Raw genomic sequence first — 17,256 nt, 5'->3', positions numbered from 1 at the left:
ATCTTGCGGTACAAATGTTAGCAAATGAGTTGCTCTCAAAAAACAAATAGCTCAAGGCATGTTCTACAAAGATGCACAAATGAGGCTTTTTCCAATTGTTCCTCATAAATTGGTTTCACCATCAAATAAGTTTGCAATTGAGGAACCATTAGCGAAGACAACAATGAAGCATCTTGTATCCAAAGCTAGTGATCTTGCTATTCTCTTCTAGGAAAAGACATAACTAGTGACTCTCATATCTGGTGTATGCAGTCTCAGAAGGCTAGTGATGAAAAGATGAGGAAGGAAAATATTTCTTCCAATGTTCAATATAAGCATGTTATAAAAGGGGACATGCAAGTAAGTTCTGATCAAGCTAAAAATGATGTATTTGTGTCTCAAGGTCATGAACTTGAGCACACTATGCATAAATGTTCTACCCTGAAGTTCTACCTTGAAGTTTGAAAAGGAATTTCTCATAAACAATAAAGACTTTACCAAGTCAGAAGTTTGTTAGTAATATGTTGAGGCAAGCAGTGTAGTCATGTCAGTACTTGAATCACATGAGCAAGATCTTCTTGATCATCTTGAGGTGCTGGTGATTGATGAATTAGTTAAGCAAGTTGCAGTTGACAAAAAAAATCTAGAATTTATTCGATCAAGGGGATGTCCAATTCGACATCTTGCTTGGTTGGAGGCTAATGGAAAGCTAGAGATTCCACATGTACCTAAACATGAAAATACCATTCAAGAAGATGTCAAAGAAGTGTGTTCGGTTCTAGAGGAGCAGTTTCAATTCATGGACCTTTCCATCTGAAAAAGGTGAATTCTTCTATTTCTTCGAAGAGGTGTTACATCAAGCCTTGATGTCATTGCTCCAGTTGTTTGTGTTCCATCTATATGAAGTTACATGTGAACATGCAAGGTATTGCAAGCTACTGAAAAAAGGTAGCTATTTTGTTGAACTCGTAAATGGTTTCATCTAAAATTTGCATTTTTAGCTAGTTTTAATTAGGTAGGTTTTTCTTTGCTTTTAATAATTATGCTTGCATATTTTTGTTTTATTAGATTTGCTTTGCGGAAGTCACGTTAAATTAGTTTTTGTTTTTGGTCACTTGACTCTATAACACAATAGAGTGGATGAAGGCACTTAGAGAACTGAATTGTATGTCACTCTTTGTTTCCAAGAACAAACAAGTAACATTCCCTAGATAATGGTACGTGTTTCTTTTGTGCTTGTTTTTGTTGTTTGTTTGCTCGCTTTCTCATTTTTCTTCATTTGGAAGAAATTGAAAGTTCTTTCCCAAGAAGTTAAGCACTTTTCACTTCACTCCACCTTCCACCTCTTTGTGCAAGTGCATCATTTCATTCTATATCCATCATTATATGCCATGGCACGTTGCATCTCATTCTCCACATGCGATTATATGTAATCTCACCCTCCATCCACATTTACGTGTGATCTCATCCCCCGTTCCCATTTACACACATATCCATCGTCCGAACTTAATTGCATGTTTATTTTACATGTAATTCACTTTACATGTAATTGCCCTTTTTGACCAAAGGTCACACTTTTAAAATCAAAAGTTATAATTTGCACGCATTGCCATGCGGCTAGCCTTCATTCCTCAAGGCATCTTTATAAGAACTCATCCTTTTCTCATATGCATTTACATTCCATTCATCATTTTAAGTCCCATTTTAGCCCTCTACATGTACTTTCCATATCACATCCAATTCCTTGCATATGTTCCATGAGTATCTAATCAATACTCCAAATATATTGTTCCTCAAGGATCCATTTTGCCAATATTCTCATGGAGTTAGAATCCATATCTTCCAATGATGGATTCAATCCCATCGAAACTTTTATGTTGTGGCGCACTTTTCAAGATATGTTAGAACTTCAAAGAATAGTGATATCCTATCAAGAAGACGTTCTTTAATTCTCAAGAAGCAATTATTCATGTGGTCTCCACTTTCCCAATGACAACTTTGGAACCTGAGTTCATGTGAGAAAGTCAAGCACTTTGCTTTGAAAAGAGAAGTTGCAGATGTTGGTGGGAAAGTTGTTCCAGGTTCACATTCGGACATCATAGAGAAGGTGTTCAAAGTGTCGAAGACTCCAAAATGTGTCAATCTACAAGGGAGAATTCACAACAACTTGAACGAGAAAAAGCTTGATCACATCAAGTTTTCAAATGACAATAGATAATTCATCAAAGAGAGTTTGAGGCTATCAAAATAAGCAACACCATAATTATCAAGGTGAATGCAGTGGCATGAAATACAGGAACTCCCGATCCTGTGATCATCTGGGTTTGCATCATCACAAAGTAAAAGGCTTTTGTTGATAGTCTATACGATTGATTCATTCAAAGTCAACATTTTCTTCAAGTGTTTTCCAACTGTGTAGATGCAGAGGATGGTGTTGTATGTAATCCAATCACATGTAACTCAAACACATGTAAAGCAATTGCATGTAATTGAATCTCATGTAACTCAGATGCATGTAATCACATGTAATTCGATTGCATGTCCTTATGACATGTAATTAAATAATTTCTCTTGTTAGTTAGACCGGGTCAAAGTTGGTTGAGTCACTTCCAATTTTTACTCCATTTTCTCAACTCCGGCTATATAAAGGAGTGCTCTCTCATTGTAAAAATCATCTTTTGTTATATACAGGAAAGGTTTGTCAAACTTGTGCAAGCATAACTTTGATTGTGTAGTACCAATTTGGGAGAAAGTGAATAAAAAAGGCAATTGCATTCGAAGCTTTGATATGAAGCAATTGTGATAGAGCAAATTAGAAGCTTTGATTGGAATTTGTGCCTATTGTCTTTGATTCATGTTATTATTGCATGTTCGATAATAAAAGCATAAAGAGTTAGGAAGCAATCGAAGCCGAAGCTTTGACTGGAAGTAGTTGTGGTGATACATAGACCAAGAGCTTTGACTGTAGTTTGTATCTCATTAATTCACAAAAATAGTTAGAATTCTTTACTTCTTGATGTCTTTGTGCCCCAATAGTAAAAGTTATAGCATAGATTATGGGTATCAACGTTTACAACTTTCAATAGAAGTGTAGTTAGAGATTTCATGTTGCCCATTACTCACTCCACAAAAGTGGATTCTTTTCTGAGAGTTAGGAGCAAAAATATTGGTAATACCCTTTCAAAATCTCTCGACTTCTTGCTTACCTTGAGTTGATCCAAGGAATGGTGAGAAGGGGGAGACTTCCCTTTAGGTTGGAGAGACTTTGTCTCACATGCTGTGGCTGGTCATCCTATTTTGTGACTGGATTCTACTCAAAACTGATAGTTGCAAAATATCCACCCAGCATATGATATATAATATATAATATATATAATAAATATATAAGTAAACATAAGAGGGTTTGTCCAATTGATGTTCGACCAATAACCATAGAAGAATTGTCTCTATGTCAATTCAATCCAACTGAAGCTACAACATTAACAAATATGACCAATAAAAAATAAATTTAATTTAATTCTGTATGCTTCTGGAATAAAAAGTGTAATGTTTAATTATTTAAAAAAAAATAGTGAATGTTGTATTCTTGTGAATTAAACAGTATGATTTTTTATAAGAAAAAATCAAAACAAAAAATCTTAAAGCTTATAATATTGACTAAAATGGAAAGTGGAAATAATTTTCTCATCCTATATTTCTTTGCAAACTTCCTAGAAATCTATCAGATATTTATCATGAGGCAAGGTATTCAAGTCTGCTTCCAAATTGAATCTCTCTTCTTTATTGAAGCGATTCTTTAGCTTTCCGTCACATTGTTGAAGACACTGTAGACCAATGTGTATGCAGATGAAGAAATTGCCCATGAGATAAGATGGGTTGTGAGATAGCATCACTCTCATTGATCAATAGAACTTTTATATTCTTCATAGCTGCAATGATATCTTTATCATATGTTCTTTTGATCGTGACAAAAAAATGTCGAAACATATTGTAGAACAGATATTACAATCCCAAGTCCAACATGAGGTTACTCACTCTAATTACTGCAAAGATTTTCAGCATGGCAACCCTGCTTGAGTAATGAATGCCACGGATGTCATCAAGATCTTGAAAGCTATCTACAATCAAGTTCAATCCTGCCTTCATTACGTCATCATGATAGGGAACTCGAGGTGCCAATATTCCCATAATCTCACTTAAGCATGAAAGTAACCATTAGCTTGATCTCATTATCAGAATGTCTGAACAATTTGTGTTGACTAAAAGAAGTCACTAACAGAGCAAGAGCTATCTGCAACACATCTGAAGGTGATTCCTCCGATATGCTCAAGCCCCCATCTAATTCATTAATGCTGTTCAAGGCATCATCTCTGGATTGGTGTCGAATTCTATGTTTGCTGCTGGCTTCACATATAACTTTCACCAGCCACCACCTGTTTTTGATGCCGCGGTTCAATCTGAAAATCAAAACTTTGAATTTACCCAACAAGCTATCCTGATCACCAATCTGATACCAGCTGTAATAGCCTCTCTAATTTACACCCAAAATTGTACTGTTACTTTCTTATGCACTTTGTCAAATAGTTACAATGATGTAATTGCAAGGTTATAGGAACACTGTCCATTTCAGGTTTGATTTTGATAGTAATTATATGCATGCTACTGAGTATTGAGTCATAAAAAACTGATACTCAATACTTTCATTCAAATAGAAACTATAGTAATAGAGGTGGGTAACATTGCACTCAGACTGTGAGTTTGAACAGGGAATAAGGAAGGTTACAGATTGATACAGAAATACCAACGTAGGCTGTTACAAAATTGTGGAAAGTTCTTTTTCAGTGTACCTGCCCTGCCCAGGCATATATAAAGATACACATATTCAAAGAATACACTCAGAGATTACTGCAACTGAAGGCTTTTGCTCCTACACAAATATCCCAGTTAATAACTTCACAGAGATTTTTACACTTTACAAATGCTTTAACATTTCTCCCTTGTTCATTTTAGCTCATAACAAATCATCCAGTAATGATGCTTAAACTGTGAACAGCGGACTGCATGTAACATCTAATAGCAATGATATATCAAGCTGGATAACACGAGTGTTCACACCAAGCTGAGCATAATTGGAAGACCAAGTCTGTACTGTCCTGATAGGAACACTGCCCTGCTACTTTTGGTTGACAAGAGAGGCTCGATGTTCAATGGCCAGCTCCTTTCAATAATATCTTGAATACAGTTGGGCACCTGATAATAATCTCCAGGTCTGAGAACGAATTTCAATGAGAATATCTCAAAGTCAGCTTGGCTTCCAAATATTTTATTTGATTCTCATTACAATCATGTAACATAAAATATAATAATAATTTTTGCAAATATTGAAGCCCATATACTATAATAGTTTACTCACGTGGAGTCTTCAACCACGGAACAGTGTGATACAGAAGCACTACAAATCCCAGCGGCAATATTATTTCTTAATCAACCTCTTTTACAATCATTCAAGGATGACCTTTATTTCAAAAAGCATGATAATCCATGATTTTCAAAATAGGAAATATTTCATCATTGTCACACTGAAGAAGCAAGCTTGAACAAAACCACAGGGCATGGTGTTCAGCTTGTTAGGTATGTGGTGAAGCTGCTCCTTTATGTGAATGATCTAATTTTAATTGCACAAACAGCCTATGATTTGAGAGAACAATCGAAAGCTTTAGATAGTTTATGTCAAGAGGTCGAAACCTAGTTGAACTCTAGCAAGACTAGATCATGATTTTCTCTCTACAGAAATAAATTAAATGAAATTTTTTAATAATGTCCACCAGGCCAAAACAGCCTATGGGACCATCTAGAAAAAAAAAACAAATACCCCAATATAGCGTGCCAAAACCCTAGGCCTTTTGAAACTGTTTGTTTAAGTATGCTCTTCGACAATGAATTTTGCTCACCAAGTTTGCTGTCCTGTCCAGTTATATTTCTTCAAAAAGAGTACCTAAATTGCCTGCTTCTATAATTTTCTCATAGCTGTTGCGGATGTCATTTTATGCTGGGTACTCCATGGCAAAATGTTGCTCGGTCTCTACCACTCCCATGTTGCAAAATAAACATATTCTTTCCTCCCACTCTTCCTTTGGTATCATCCATCTACCCATTTCACAGCTCAAATGGTGGGAACTCCAAGCCTTGTGAAACTGCTTCTTTAAGTCTGCCCTTTGACAATGAATTTTGATAACTAAGTTCACTGTACTGTTCAGCTATGTTTCCTCGAAAAGAGTACCTAAATTTCTGACTTCTAGAATTTCCCATAGCTGAAGCGGATGTCATTTTATGCTGGGCACTCCATGCTAAAATGTTGCTATCTCTACCACTCCCGTGTTGCAAAATAAATATATTCTCTCCTCCCACTCTTCCTTTGGTATCATCCACTACCTATTTCACACCTCAAATGATGAGAACTCTTCCTAAGTTGTGCTATGAGCATTTTAGCTGTCCATTTGATATTTACTCCTCTGTACGCTTTCTCCTTGTGGTCTCCTGTGTGGTTAAATTCTTTGATATAATAGTCTTTTTTGTGCCTATTTTGTTTTGACCATATAAGAGTCTTGAACTTTTCCTTCACAAACTTTTTTATTCCATCATTATTATCCAAACATTCATGTATACTAATATTCCTTTTTCCCATCCATTTGACATTTTGCTTCATCCTCGTATTCATTCTTCTATCAAGTCTTTCCTCTATGATCAATTTAGGCCAACAATGATTTTCCATACCTTGAGTTTTCTTTAAATAGCTTAATAACTGAACCATTGTTGAAGCCTTTAAATGGAATATGCCTGATTCTGTCAATAAGATCTCATCCAAAATTGCTGTTTTAATTTTAAGACTGCTAATGATTGAATGTTTTTGGATTCTTTGTACTTGCCTCCATTTCTAATTTGACATGCTGCTGCCCCAATTCTCACATCGGTAAAGGATCACCGAGGTAACGAACAAATCGAAGAGCATCTTTTTGGTTTTCCAATCCCATAATTCCACATACTTGCGCCTATTTTAAAGAATATAGTGTTTTCCAACCTCTGTAAATTCTTTTTGCTCTACATGTTTCCTAGCTGAGTTTGTTGTGGAAGTCAATCCCAAAATACTTGTACCCAGGCATAATATCTAATGAATTGCCATTGAAAAGAAGTGTTTTTCTTCTTCTTGTTTCTTTTCAAAGAGAATATCATCACTTTGGTTTTGCTACTGTCAGTTGCATCTCGACCTCAAGGAAGAAGCAACAATGTAGCTTCATCTTTGATGGAATTTTTCAAAGATTGCGAAGGAATACAAGTACTTGGTAATTGATTTTTGTAGTAGGACGAGTTGGGAGACTTGTAGAACTGAATAGGTATAAGGGGGTTGGAGAGCTTCTTTTCTGCTACAAAACAGGTGTAGACAAGCAAAGTTATTGGATTGGAAGACAAAGAAGAGTCCTCTTGGTCTGTTGGTTATGCTTGTTGTCTTATATGGTTGTGAGGTTTGGGGGAGCAATCTTTCAAACCACAAGTGGAAACAAATTGAAAGAATACAAAAGCATCTTACCATTAGTAGCCTTTATTTCAAATTGATGGTTCCTAATGAAATACCCTTAGGTGAAGCAGATATGTTACTAATGGAAGCTTCAACAATTATCTATTTGTTAAGTTATCTAAATAAAGTGGGATATACCGGTAAACATTGCTGACACAAGTTGGTTGTTGGGGAGAGGCTAGTTTAAAGAAAGAAGCTGTGGATGAAACAAAGGAAGGAATGGTTGAGTAAATTGGACATTGACATGCAGAAGTGTCCCAATAATATAAAAAGACCATGTTAGAAAAATTTAGGGCTTCCACGTTGGAAAAGTTAATGGGGCAGAAAAAAGCCCCTTATGTGAAAGAGTTCAATCATACGTGGGATCACGACAAGAAAGACTATTTACTAGTGCAAATTAAGGCTAAGACTAGATTGTTAGTGGCTCAACTCAAAACTAGCTCTCACCATCTAAGGTGCGAGACAAGTAAATGGACGATTTCCAAAGAGACTTGAGAAGAAAGAAGTAAGAACACACAGTCTTTGCAAAATAGGAATTGTCAAAACTGAATGACACTTCATTTTCGAGTGTGCAGTTTACCATGATATCTGTTGTAATGAGCCTTGCTAGCTCTCAAACAATCTGTGCTGAAAAATTGTTTTATTTTTATGTTTTTGATGTTTTGCAATTTTTGATACATCAATATAGCAGCAAAATAGAAGATATTGGAATAATAATTTCAACTCAAATATTTGGATATTACATAGGGAATATACAACTGAAAATTCTAGATTTAAATATCAATTTAGATATTGAGTAGTTTCACAATATACCAACAACCTAATTGATAAAATATCCCCCACTATCTAAATCGACAATACCTAGAAAAATTAGAAGTTACAATCCATAAACTTATAGGTAAGAGATGTCTCGAAACCCTATAAAATAAAGACTAGCAGCAACAAACTAATTCTTCAACAAACAAATGCAATGAGAAATATGGAAAATATTGCTCCCAAAGTGCAGATAGAGAATAATGCCTTGTAGAAAATACAAATGGATGCTCAACCAATTCCAAATTAACCAACACACAATTTGATGTAACAATCCCCATGGATCCCTTCACAAATTCCAGAACAACCTCCAACAGCAAGAAAAATTAAACTTCTCCTTAGCAATCGTTAATACAGTAGGAGAAATTTCTAATTGTATACCTCAATACTATTTGCCAAGCAATCTTAGAATAATTCCCAGAATTGAATCTACAATACTTCAGTTGTAGATCTCAAACCTTTATACTTAAATAAGGGCACAAAATGAGAGCTACCATGACAACAAAAGAAAATAAGATAAATAATCGGATGCCTTTCCCATCAAATGGGCTTGTATTTATAATCTCCAAATGGTACAAGTTTCCCAAATGAACTTCGCTTAAGAAGTTTCCTCCACACAACATTGAAATATAATAAAATGTCATTCTAATATAATTTATTAATTGCTTATGGCTCCAAAATGACCTTTTCCACTGTAACATAATTTTTTGACACACTAGGCCACTATTTCTTGTGCCCACGATTTAAAACTTTTCATCCTAGTTCCAACCAGCTATGATGCTGAGGTGACCAACATATTGTTTACCCTCGTGGGGTAAAATAGACTAATTGCATATAGAAAGTAAAGTACTTAACATGGAATATAAAGAGAGATGATAGTATTATATTCATTCATCGATCATCATACACAATTGTACTTCATACCAACATGTCTTAATTAATGGAAGTGGTGCATACATATAGTGTCTGAGGGGTCGCGAGGCGAATTGTCGCAACTATGTAACTCCCTCGGATGTGCCAACCATCTAAGTAAATAATCCAACATCATTCTCCCCAAAAGAAAAGTTATCTCCTGGCGACTTACAAACAACTATCTAAATACATCAAGAAAAAACAGATATTAAGGGAGAGGTTGTGTCCTTGGAGTGTTCAGCAACTAACGCAACTCGTAGACCTGATCCATGCGGATGCGCAAATCCTTTAGTGTCCTCATGTTGACCTCCACATCATCATTCAGTAAAAGTGTTGCCTCCATGGCCTGTGCTTCCTTCTGTGCATAGGCTACTTTAGCCTCTTCTAGCCCCTTTTCAACCTTGCCCTTGTCCTGCAAGAGCGCTACCTGCTTTGTTGCCCAAGCTGCCTGTTGGCTAGCAAAGTGAGTGGCTAGCTCCTCCCGAGCCTTTGTCTCCACCTCTCTGGACCTCTCAACTACAACTTTTTCTTCCTCCGCATGCCGTTGAGCATAGTAGGTGTCTTTATACGTCACTACTATCTCATGTACAAACCTCTCCATGGTGTTGGTGATTGGTCCCAATTCAGGTTCTGTAGCCCAGTTTGCTAGCATCTTTGGCATCTCTACTACTGGCCACCCTCTTGGTTCGCCATTTGTAGGCTTGGATCAACTGCAATTCCCTTGTTTTGGTCAAGGCATTATGTCCAAGTACCCGACCTCTTTCCAACACATCCTCCACAGCCCTGATGTATGTTGTAGATCTCTCTTCGTCTGACCTGTAGGAGAACTTCTTGTCCTCCTACTCAACCTACTGGTCTATATCTATCTATCTCTATTCTTGCTATGACAGCCACTTCCACCTTCGGTGGGACCCCCTCATCTCCTGGCGCATTCTCAAATAGTGGAATCCCCTTCTCCTGTGGTGTTGCTAGTACTCTAGCCAAAACCTCTTCCCATCTTGGGGATTGAATGGAGGGGCCAACATCTACAGGAGTGAGTCGGAATTGTTGTCGCAAGAACGTACAGGTTTTATCCATCACCTAGACCTCCTCAACCTTTGGTTGTGTCGACTGCGCCATGCTCACTGGTTTGGCCAACAAGGTAGAAGCAATGGTGACGACAACCTCCATGCCAATTACCTCTAATCTGATCTGAGGCTCTGGTGATTTTCTCTTGTCTGCCTCCTGGTGCGTCTTTATTGCACCTTTTGTTGGAACTACAACCACTACATTTGGGCTAGTTTGTATCAGGGCAACATCCCCTGTCTGACTCTCGGCGGTCATCTTTGGAAAGACTACTTCCCTTTCCGGTGTCTCCTGTGTCACTTGCTCATTTACCATTACTGTCGTCTCAGTCATCATCGAGGGTGGTGTCATAACAATAGGTAGTCTCCTTTGGCCAAATGGTGGGATTGAAGGGGTGGAAGTGGTGGGTACCAAGTGTACCAACGTGGGTAATAGACGGGGTGCGAAGAGTGACCTAGGTGGAAATATTGTATGGGTCTCGTCGTCCTCGTCCCTCGCTTGAGAGCTATCACTCTTCGAAACAATCCCATCACTCTCTGTAGTATCTTCTCGGCCGCTATCAATGTCACCAGTGCTCAATTCTTTCATCACCCTATTCTGGTCAACCATCGTGCCACATGCTTCTAAGTGTCGCCAATAAAATATGGGGGGTTCTCCCTATGCCAACTTGCCTTTTGGTGGTACCTCGAATACATTAGCAAGAATTTGATGAAGTGCAACCTCCAAAAATAATTCGATGGCATAGTGGGGCATGTAAAAAGTGCAGTGCTACAACATCATAAACTCCATTTGATCGGCTAGGACAGATGCCCAATCATACACTACCCCGTTCATGATGTCGCTCATGAAAACTTTGCGGGAATGATGTTGTTCATGAAAACTCTGCGGTAAGGCAATATTGGAAGCCCTACTTGCACTTGTTAGTTGACTTTTCACAACATCCATGATAGAATGCCAAGGCTGTTCCCTGAAAAAGTCACGTCTCAACCCTATACTCCTGGTGCCTTTTATGATAGAATCCAATTCGTCAGCTGTAAGTTCTCGACCCACCAGCTTAACCCAATATTACTTCCGGTCTTGTGGAAGTTTGTGATTTGTTATTGCTACCTTGTGACTGCTTGTCCTTGAATACCAAAAACTTTGGTAAAATCGTTGGCTTTGAACGAAACAATGATAGGGTGGTTTTTGTATTTGAATGAGCTCCTCCTGCTATATTTGTCATACGATTCAATCATGGTTCTCAGTATTGGCTGAAAAAGCCTGATGAAAACACTATCATTTGGATGGCCCAATGCACTTGCACACAAACCAGTATATGTTTGATGAGGTCTATGTCTAGCGGTCTCTTGTCACCATCGACGACATTCAATGTTGTTCAGGCCCTAAAATTGAACTGTGCGATGGGAAATGTCTTCCTTCTAGGATGCTTGTTGCACCTCGGGACAAAATCTATGCTTTTTGCTACTAGAGGTGGCTCCTTGCCCTGCAAACGGAACGCCTGAATTCAGGACTTGTGCATTCTTGTCCATGTTGGAACTGTCTGCTTTCAATTGGTCCTTCCATTGTTGCCTCTTGCTTGCCGACTGCATACGTTAACTGTTTCTTGTTTTGTGTCATGTCCCCTTTTTAGTGACATGTCATTTTCAGTGAATTTGCCTATCATGGACTCTCGTAGGCAGATGATTTTGGTGAGAGAGTCATTCTGATGATTATTTGGGGATTGGATGGTCTATTTTGTTCTTGGAGAGATGGGGTTTATCATATTTTTATTTTATGTGCTATGTGGGGCCAAAATATTATAATTTTGAGTTGAGTTGCACTTTTTATTTTATAAAGTTACTTTTTATAAAAGTGCATTATAAAGGAATTTCATAAGAATGTTTTATGGTTACTTTTAGAAGTTCTTAGTAGCTTGTTAGGAAAGTGAATAAATAGAGTGCTTGGCCTCTCATTTGGACATCCTATGACTTGAGTTTACACTACTTTTCTCTTTGAGCATTTGTGGCGCCATCTTGGTTTGCAGATTGTCATTTGATCATTAGGAACGGAGTCTCCTAAGGATTTGCATAAGTGAGGATGTGAATATCCTTTGAAGGGTTGCACTTTGGAAGTGGTATTCAGCTACTTCAAGTTGGGCTTATTTGGACATTTCCAGCAGAGTTCGATTTTCAGCTTGGACATACATTTTTGCTCATATCTCACTGTTGGTTGGGAGTTTGATTTTTATTTTCTGGGAGAATTTTCCTTAGAGCCTGGCGATTATTTCCATAGCATTTTCGGCACCTTTCAGCGCAACATTTATTTTTTCCAGGTGCCATACTAGTCCGTACATGTACGGCTGTACCTGCAGGCCGTATGGTCAGCAAGTTTGAGGGCAGGTTGGAGTTGCATTTTGATCATTACATCTTCGACATTCAGTCTCCAGCATTTGCTCAATCCAAGTTCTTTCATTTCAGTTTGTAGTTGCAAGAAATTCTCAGTTGCATTTAGCTAGTGAAGGTTTGTTTGTAATGTGCCATGTTGTAATGCTTTGAGTTGAAAATCGCATATCATATGTAAAAGCATTTGGTTATCATTGAATAAATATATTGGCACTATTTTACATCAACATTTGAGCAGATTTGTTGCACAACAATTTCCTTTATTTAGCATTTTACTTTCACTAGTGTATTTAGTTTGCATGTCGAATGTTTGACAAAATTTCACAGTTCAGTATTAGTGGTTATTAGTGGCCTATTGGCAAAGGGCCATTACAGTGGTATTAGAGCGGTGTTCTTGCCATCCTGTTGGGTAAAGAATCTTCATGCATTCTTCAACTTTTGGGTATAACAAGTATTATACATGCAGGAGAGTAGCACCTAAAGGTGAGCAAAAATTTAGAGATATACTTACTATGGGTGAAAGACAGTCACAGAGTCCACCTAGAGTCCCCAAGATTGATGAGGACGAGGCTAGAAACTTCTTTCGAGCTATAGCTACTGGACAACAGGAGATAGTTTAGTCTATACGTGCATTGACTACTATGATGGAAAGAGTTGCTCAGTCGAGGAATCAAGAACAAGGTAGGGGGACACCAGAGCAGGATAACAGGAGTGTAGCAGGTTCACAGGGTGCTCCTAGGCACAGGTCATGGACTGCAAACAGGCCTACACGTCCTAAATTCCTTAGAGAGGCGACCCAGGAGGCAGTAGAGGATGATATGCTAGAGGACTTTCAGGATGATCTTCGAACTGCAGATGTAGAATGGCAGGCACTACCTCCACATGTTCGTGAGTTGCTGAATTTTGATCGCTACTTGAGTCAGAGAAGAGAGCACATGAGGAGTAGTAGGTAGAACTGGAGGCCTAGAGGAGGTCAGGACAGTGAGTTGCAGTGAGTTGCTAGCAAGCTCACCTTACCATCTTTCGATGACAGTGGACAAATGATAGCACAAGCCTGGATCCATAAGTTAGATACATTCCTAGCATTGAGGCCTATGTCAGAGACGGATGCTATCAGGTAGGCCACTTCGCATTTAGAGGACGCAACACATTATTGGTGGTCACATGGTATGGTCATATTGCAGCATAATCAGGTGACATCCTATCAAGATTTTGTGGATAGATTGGTAGAGCGCTTTGATAAGAAAGACTCGGAGATCTTCTTCTGTGATCTTGCACAGCTAAGACAGACAGACAGTTTGGAGATCTACATTAGTGAGTTTTAGAGATTATCAGTGATGGTGCAGGATGTGTCCAAGAGGAGGTTGGTTATATTGTTCACAGAGGGGTTGTCTGAACCTCTAAAGGTGTGTATCAAGGCATTCGATCCCCTTTCATCGTAGGAGGCTATGAGGAAGGCACAGAGCATGGAGCTCACAACACCCTCCAGCAGGTTCACCTCCAGGAGCACTTCTTCATTCAAGGACAATAAGAAGTTTGATAAAAACAGGGGCAGAAAAGGTGACACCAAGGGTAAGTCTATTGCACCTTTGGATATGGAGACACTGAATGACTTGCGTAGGAAGAAGCTATGTTTTTACTGCAAGGGTCCCTACGACAGAGATCATGATTGTCCTATGAGGCCTAAGTGGTAGGCCAACAGGGTTATGTGGGCTTACTACGAGGGTTCAAATTCTGATAATTCTGGACATGAGGTTGATCAGAGTAATGCAGAGCTCGAGGTAGAAGCAGAAGCTCCAGACACTAAGGAGGAGCCCGAGTTGCACTTTCAAGAGGCACGCTTGTCTAGCATTCAGCAGGAAGGATCTTTTAGACTGCGTGGTGTTCTAGCAGGGCAGAAAGTCATTACTTTGGTTGATACAGGTGCTATGCACAATTTCATTGATACACGTTTTGTTGAACATCATGTAATTATGATTGAGGAGTTTGAGGGACTACGAGTACAGGTTGCTGATGGTTACACTCTTTAAGTGTAACAGGATGGTTAGAAATTTACCCTTACGCCTGAACAACTATGAGTTCAAGGTGAACTACCATGTTGTCAACATGGGTGATTTGGATATTGTTCTTGGGATGGAGTGGTTGCGCTCATTGGAAGAGGTCACTTTCAAATTGAAGGACATGGAGATTAAGTTTGAAGTGGATGGGAAGCAACACATTTTTGAGAGCCATCAGGAATGGAGACATCAGGACTATTTCCTTTAGACAGTTGGAGAGGTTAACCAAACATGATGACATTGAGTGGGTAGCTGTATGTACTCTCATGCCTACACAGGAGGGACAACATAAGACAAAGTATCACCCAGACATATAGAGGTTGAGAGTGAAGTATGATAGTCTTCAGTGACATCTCAGCTGGCAGACCACCAGATAGAGGTATTGAGCACATCATTGAGTTGGAGGAGGGTGCTAAACCCGTGATGATTACACCATACATGCATCCTAAGAGATTTAAGGATGAGATCGAGAAAACCATAAAGGAGCTTCTTGCGATGGGTCACATCAGGCCTAGCAAGTCTCCTTTTGCTTCTTCAGTTGTGTTGGTGAAGAAAAAGGATGGTACATTAAGGATGTGCATTGATTATAGGGTGCTGAACAAAAGGACAATCAAGAACAGGTACCCCATTCCACGGATTGATGAGTTGATTGATGAGCTTCATGGTGCATGTTACTTCACGAAGATTGATTTGAGATCCGACTACCATCATATCAAAGTTAGAGAGCAGGATATTGAGAAGACTGCCTTCAGATGTCATTGTGGGCATTTTGAGTTTGTGTTCATGCCATTTGGGCTGATCAATGCGCCAGCTACTTTTCAGTCCACCATGAACAGGGTCTTTCGTCACCAATTGAGGAAGTATGTGTTAGTCTTCTTTGATGATATTCTGACTTACAATCAGACTTGGCAGGAGCACATGGAGCACTTGGAGATAGTTTTGGGGATCCTGTAGTCGGAGTCCTTGTACGCTAAGGAGTCCAAATGTGATTTGGGCATGACAGAGCTATTGTATTTGGGTCACATCATTAGTGCAGAGGGAGTAAGGATGGATCCTAATAAGATCCATGCTATTGTGGATTGGCCTACTCCAGAGAACCTGACACAGTTGAGAGGGTTTCTTGGGTTGTGTGGTTTCTATTGCAGATTTATCAGTGGGTATTCACGCCATGCAGCTCCTATGATAGATTTGCTGAAGAAGGGAGCCTTTGTTTGGACACCTAAGGCACAAGCTTGCTTTGAGAGATTTAAGGAGATCATGACTACATGCCCTGTGTTAGCATTGCCCGACTTCTCGAAGCCATTTGAGCTTCAGTGTGATGCATTTGGAGAAGGTATTGGTGCTGTTCTGATGCAGGACAAGCACCCTATTGCATTTGAGAGTAGGAAACTCCGTGGGCCAGAGAGATCATTTAGTATATATGACAAGGAGATGTTGGCTATTATGCATGCATTGGCTAAATTCAGGCAGTATCTAGTGGGTGGTAAGTTTTGCATTAAAATTGACCACAATAGTTTGAGACATTTTCTTGGATAGAGAGATCTCAATGACAGGCAACAAAAGTGGGTTAGCAAACTGCAGGCTTATGATTTTGACATCTATTTGAAAGGGACTCAGAATGTGGTAGCAGATGCATTGTCACGTAGACCATGTCTCAGTGCTATGATTCAGATATCAAAAGATTGGAGACACTTGATCATTGCTGAGTATGCTAGAGATTTATGGGCATCTGGGATTGTTGATGGGACAGTTGTTGATACCAGGCATACACTTGTGGATGATTTGATTACCTACAAGAACATGATATTCTTAGTCCTAGGATTCAAGGTGAAGTGTATTGTTATGAGAGCACTACATGACTCACCTACAACTGGACATCCTGGATACTTCAAAACGTACAAGCAAGTACGCAAGCAATTCACATGGAAGGGGCTCAAGGCAGATGTGTTGCAGTATGTTAGAGTGCCCTGTTTGTCAGCAGAACAAACAAGAGCACACCTTTCCAGTAGGGCTCCTACAGCCACTTCCCATCCTTGACAGGAAGTGAGAGTGCATATCCATGGATTTCATTACGGGCTTGCCTAAGGCGCAAGGGCGAGATTGCATCTATGTGGTGGTAGACAGGTTGACGAAGTATGCACACTTCCTTCCCATCACTACTACTTACACGACAGTGCAAGTGGCTGAAGTCTTTTTCAGGGAGATTTTCAGACTACATGGGATGCCCCGAAGCATAGTGAGTGATAGGGATAGTAGGTTCTTGAGTCATTTTTGGTAGGAGGTGTTCCATTTATGTGGCACTGAGCTCACACCCAACACCAGTTACCACCCGCAGACTGATGGGTAGACAAAGATAGTAAATAAGTGGGTGGAGGGATATTTGAGGAACTACGTGGCTGGTCAGCAGAAAGCATGGGTTAGATGAATTTATTTATGTGAGTGTTGCTATAATACTACTTATCACATGTCTATTCAG

The 17,256-nt window shown here is 39.1% G+C and overlaps 1 protein-coding gene across 2 annotated transcripts in view; it reads left to right on the top strand.

Annotated features, from left to right (window-relative positions):
• Positions 1–17,256, top strand: part of LOC149575951 (uncharacterized) — a 212,090-nt gene that overhangs the window by 157,185 nt on the left and 37,649 nt on the right. The gene's annotated exons all lie outside the window — the stretch shown is intronic.

Source organism: Cupressus sempervirens, chromosome 1 (genome assembly GCF_028749045.1).
Source record: "Cupressus sempervirens isolate cs-2001-9-10 chromosome 1, ASM2874904v1, whole genome shotgun sequence".
Lineage (NCBI taxonomy): Eukaryota > Viridiplantae > Streptophyta > Pinopsida > Cupressales > Cupressaceae > Cupressus > Cupressus sempervirens.
This window is presented reverse-complemented; position numbering and strand designations above follow the sequence as displayed.